A 5,461-nucleotide genomic window follows, 5' to 3' on the forward strand; every position below is an offset into this window, starting at 1 on the left:
GGGATGCGCATGGATGCTTTGAGTGCCATAGGCTCAGATGTCCAGGTGACATCAACCACCATGAACAGCCCTGACTCTCTCCATTCCAGGGGGATACTTGCATTTTGATCCCTGCTGGCCACATTTTCCAGGTGTGGAATGAGCCAGGACACCTTTATGTTTCAAGCTCTCTGGTAAGCGTTTTTAACCCGTTTAACTCAATGCCTGGACATGCACAAGATCAACTTTCTGGCAGAACTGGGTACCATCCTCAGCGTTTCTGATCCTGCCAACAGGAGAACATGGGAGAGGTCAAAATGGACTTTACTTTCAGGAACTGGTACACTGAAGTGTTTCTCCCCATTGCAGATCTGGAAAAGCTCCAGTGGCAGCAAACCCTCAGCTGTCCCCATGTGTGCTGACCTGATGGATGAGCTGCAAACTCTCAAGCTGATGGTGCCTCCCACCCTCTGCTCCCAAACAGGCACAAAGCCTCAACTCCTTGCTCTCAGGAGCCACATGCTGTATGGAGCCAACATCCATGCATCCCATGGGATATTCTGCAGCCATGGTAGTCAATGGCCCCACCAACACAAACCGCAGCACTGCAGTCTGCTATGTTCCAACTCCGAACACAGGAGGATCCAATCCCGGCAGGACCAGGCTCCCAAAGGCTGATGCTATTTTGTTTTGCTAGTGCTGTTGAAAGCCAGGGCAGCTCTGATTTGCCCAGAGCTGCTCGGTTGCAACATGGCACCGCAGGGAAGGGCTGTACAGAAAACCACATCTGACAGTGAAAGCATTTTGCTGGAGCGCAGCATGAGAAAAACAAATTACTATGGCATAAACTAGCAAATCCATCATCGGTGAGCAGAGGAGGAGAGAATTGGTTTAAGGCACCACATACAAGACTGTGACAGTAATCATCTAACGGCCTTTTAAATGTCAAGGGGGATGAGCACGGTTTAATAGCAACAGAAACACTGCCAAGCTGGGCGACGTGTAACAAAGCAGATGGATGGATGGATCTACCTATTATGTGCTCCCTGGAGAAAAAGAAGAGGGAGATAATTCAGGTTGATGCTCGGTCTAGTGTGTAAATCTCACAGAGGTAATGTTTTATCAGAAAGGAAAAAAAGAATTAGTTTGTTTCCAGAGCTGTCCCTGCCATCAGCCAGATGGCACAGGTTCAGCTGCACAAATGAGATACACGCATTTAGAGCTGGCTGCAGCCCTGGCAGCATTACACCCAGAACAATGAAAGGACAGGGCTGTGTGGCAGCACATCGGTCGGTGCTGGGCAGCTGTGCAGGCCTGTGGCTCCTGTCAGCAGTGCTGCAATGAAGAGGAGAGACCACAGAAGGGATGTGAGGGGAAGGGGCACCAGCAAAGCTTCACAGCAGGTTGCACCATTTGCCACATCAGTCATGGAATGGTTTCGCTTTCAGGCTCTGCATGTGTGTACCCTGATGTGCTGCACTGAAGGGAAGAGGGTGTCCAGAGCAGACTGCCTGGCTGCTCCCAGAGGCTCCCTGCTGGGCTGGTGCTAAACAAAGTTGTGAGGGTCTCAAGCTCCTCTCACTCAGTTGGAAAAGCCCATCCCTTTTGTGAGGGTGCCCAAGGTCTGGCTGGCTGATCCTTGGCCTTGCAAGGAACGCCACATGGCCACTGCACACAAGGTTCCAGGGTCCGTCCTCAGGCTCTTCCACCTTGGATCCCTTCATATCATGTTCTAGTATATGGCTACAAAGAAGATGGAGACTCCCTTTTTACAAGGAGTTCCATGGAAAAGCAGAGGGGTGATGGGCACAAGTTACTCTTGGGGAGATTCTGACTGGAACAAGAGGAAAGTTTTTCACACTGAGAACAAGCAGTCACTGGAATAATCTCCCCAGGGAAGTGGTGGACTCCCCAGTGCTGGACATTTTTAAGATCTGCCTGGACAGAGCGCTGGGATATCTAGTCTAGGCCATGCTTTGCCTGGAAAAGTTGGACCAGATGATCCCCGAGGTCCCTTCCAACCTGGAATTCTGTGATACTATGATTCTGACACCAATAAAGGAAAAAAAAACACAAAAACAACCCAAAAACTACTGAGCATTACCAAATCCAACATTAAACCAGCAACCCATGAAAACCTGGACTATGTCAGGAGATGGGAATATCCCTCATTTGTGACCGCTGGTCAAGGGGCAGAAGGAAAGGGCTTTGTACCCATACAGCGCAGAAGCAGGTTTTGCAAAGCCAGCTCCTCAGCTCTGTGGGTATTATGTTTTCATTCATCCCTTCGCATCACAGTTCTGGGTGTAAAATGGGGATCGTGGCCTCTGATTCCACAGGGGCTGCGAAGACGTTCACTGGCATTTGTAGAATGCTCTGCCTGCATATGTAGAAACAGCAGAAGAAAAATCACAAGCAAACAAACAGTTCAGTATTCAGAGCAGGCTCTGAGCCACGCACAGGCAGCATGGCACCGGCTGGTGGGAGATCAGAGCATTGAATTACCTGCTCAGCCACCGGGGCTGCTCTGCCCTCACACAGCGTGGGGCCAGGCTGCTGGGATGAGGAGCTGTCATTCGAGCCCCTCACTTGGATGTGCCAGCACCAAGAGGCCACATTGAGGTTTTATGGCTGACCTGAGAGCCAGGGTTTTTGCTAGCAGCTTTACTAGCTGCTCTCCCCATCCAGGTTTACTTCTATGATTCAGACCTTTATGTATATTTTATAAAAGGTCTTCTAGAATGTGTTATTGCAGGAATAAAACTAAGGGCTTATTCATTCTGAATGAGCCACCAGGGAGAAAGCCATTGCATGCGGTTTTAAAGTGGTTTTCTTCTGTTTGGTTATTTATACCAAAATGTCTTGGAGGGAAATTTGTGATTAAATTCACCAGTGAGATACTTTCATTCATGCTGCAAAGTCCTTCCCACTTCGCCAGCAGCAGAGCTGTCGGAGCCACTGAAAGCAAAGCACAATTCAGAGTAAACTGCCCGGAATCCTAGAAACAACAAGGCTTGAAAAGCCCTTTAAGCTCATCCAGTCCAAATGCTCCCCAGCCCTGCCAAGGCCACCACTAACCCATGGCACTGAGGCCTCGTCTCCACGGTGTGTGAGCACTTGCAGGGACGGTGACTGCAGCCCTGCCCTGTTCCAATGCCTGAGCACCCTCTGGGGCAGGAATTGTTCCTCAGCTCCATCTAAACCTGCCCTGGTGCAGCTTGAGGCCGTTTCCTCTTGTCCCATCCCTTGTTCCTTGGGAGCAGAGCCCAGCCCCTCCTGGCTCCATCCTCCTGTCAGGCACTTGTAGGGAGCCATCAGGTCCCCCCTGAGCCTTCTCTTCTCCATCTGACCCCCCCAGGTCCCTCAGCCCTTCCCCATCACACTTGTGCTCCAGGCCCTGCTCCAGCTCCATTCCCTTCTCTGGACCCGCTCCAGCACCTCAAGGTCTCTCTTGCAGTGAGGGCCCCAGAACCGAACACAGGATCCGAGGTGCGGCCTCACCAGTGCCCACCACAGGGGCACAATCCCTGCCCTGGCCCTGCTGCCGCACCGGTGCTGCCTGGGCACAAGCCGGCTCGTGTTGAAAACCCCCACCAGCAGAGCAGACCTCAGGCCTGAATGTGTTGGTGCCGCTTCAGCTTGGGCCAAGAGCCGTGTGTGTGTCCCCCCCCCCCTCCGTGTGCGGAGGTTTCACCTTTTGCGGGACACAAAACGAACCCCGTTGGTGCTCCCGGGGCCGGATCGGGCCCTGCCGTTGCCATAGCGATGGCTCCGGACGCCGCTGGCCCTTTAAGGCGGTGTCGGGAGGACCGCCAGAGGCCGGAAGTGGTTGTGAGACGCTCTGGGCTGCTCTGGGTCTCGGTGGAGTTCCGGCCTTTCTGTTTCCGGTTGCGAGCGGCCTCATGGCGGGCGGAGGCCGGGCTTGGGCTGGGGGGTATGGGGGGCAGCGGGGGCCATGCGGGAGGCGGGGGGCAATGTGGGGAGGGGTGCGAGGGAAGCCTGGGGAGCGGGGGGGGGGGTGGGGGTGTAGTGAGGGCCGGGGGCAGGCCATGGGGTGCGGTGCAGGAGTGGCAGTTGGGAAGGGGGGTGCGGAGGAAGAGCTGGGAGGTTGGGGAAGGGGGCAGGCCGGGTTGTGGTACCCCTGTGGGCGGTGCTGAGCCCGTATGGGGGGTGCAGGGCTGGAGGGGGATGCAGTGTGTCTCAAACCGGCGCTGTTTTATCTGTGATTCTCCGCAGGACTTCCTCAGCCCCCGAGAGGCGGCAGCCCCGAGTGCTTCCATCCCTGAGGTGAGGGAGAACCTCGGGGTGGTGGTGGTGGTGGGGAGGCAGGAGGGGTGCGCCAGGGCTGGGGGAGGGCTGCTGGGCAGTGGGGCCAGCGGGGCTCTCCTCATACCAGCCAGCCTGGCCCTGTGCCCGAGATCAGCTCCCAGGTGGGCTCCCTGCGGGGTCCCTCCTGTGCAGTAACAGGTGTGAGCATCCATGCAGCGTTTTGATGGTCATGTATGATACTGCAAACAACAGATCCCCAGGGCAGGGGCAAACAGCTTTACAGTCGGGTGGTTTCATGCATACTGAATCTTCTCTCGAAAATCACCTAGAACAATGAAACTGATACTGCGCTTCCTTCACAGGCGAGTTTCACAGGTGTGAAAACCAGAACTTAGGTGTGTTGCTCATACATTTTCCACCTGATTTATCATTAGTTCCAAAACTTTGTTCCCCCCACAATGTAGGGACTGTTAATGTGGTTTCTTTACTCAAGCAAATCGTATGGCTTTCTTGGAAGTTGTACTATGCTCTTCTGTGTATCTGTGGTTTTCTTTACTGTTTGGTTTCTCTTGTACAGGTGGGCTCACAGCTCAGAAGCACATAGGAAGGGGGGGAGTGGGGGAGATGCGTGCTGTGATCCTAGCTGCTGACAAAAATGCTTTGCCAAACAAAAGCCCAATCCCCAAAAGCATTTTTCCTGCTTGGTGGTGGTGTTTGGGTGATTTGGCTCACAGCGAGGTCACCCCAGATGATTGCTCCTGTACAGCTGAGGAGCTGACAGACAGTGGGAGGAGGAGGTGCTTCTTAACCCAGCTTTGCCACCAGACTGTGTTGTGTGTGCCTGGAGCTGATGTGTCAGTGATCTCGGAGCTCTCTTGGTGCAGTTTGAGATAAAATGAATTCATATTTCAGTGGGAGACCCTCCCTGCTCCCAGTCCCAGCAAAGCTTTTCCTTTGCTCACTTTGACCCATCTGTGAGCAGTTAGCCCAATAAAAGCAGCAAGAACAAGCTGAGGAGAGACAGCTAAATAACCTAGTATTAATGAAGTTAGGGAAATGTTGGGAGGAAGGGCTGTGTACTTTTGGGAAGGGAAGACCAACTTTTCTCCCCCTTTCCCTCCCCACCTTAGTGGCTTTGTTTGGTGGAACAGCTCTGCTGCGCTGTACAGACCACAGCGTCTGTGCAGAAGCTGCCAGATGTTGTGTTTCCAAT

General features: G+C 53.5%; 1 long non-coding RNA gene and 1 other non-coding gene across 2 annotated transcripts; one reads left to right on the top strand and one right to left on the bottom strand.

The window, feature by feature from the left end:
- Positions 1 to 835: 835 nt before the first annotated feature.
- Positions 836 to 2,149, bottom strand: LOC130592628 (uncharacterized). The gene is made up of 3 exons (XR_008970607.1): positions 2,084 to 2,149; positions 1,192 to 1,314; positions 836 to 1,021 (listed from the first exon to the last, which is right to left on the bottom strand). It is a non-coding gene; the product is annotated as an uncharacterized LOC130592628 (long non-coding RNA).
- A 2,170-nt stretch (positions 2,150 to 4,319) lies between these two features.
- LOC130592629 (small Cajal body-specific RNA 16) lies at positions 4,320 to 4,499 on the top strand. The gene has a single exon (XR_008970608.1). It is a non-coding gene; the product is annotated as a small Cajal body-specific RNA 16 (non-coding RNA).
- The last annotated feature ends 962 nt before the right edge of the window (positions 4,500 to 5,461 follow it).

This window comes from Pezoporus wallicus, unplaced genomic scaffold (assembly GCF_028554395.1).
Source record: "Pezoporus wallicus isolate ANWC-B61680 ecotype Strahan unplaced genomic scaffold, APGP_CSIRO_Pwel_v1 contig_12281, whole genome shotgun sequence".
Lineage (NCBI taxonomy): Eukaryota > Metazoa > Chordata > Aves > Psittaciformes > Psittacidae > Pezoporus > Pezoporus wallicus.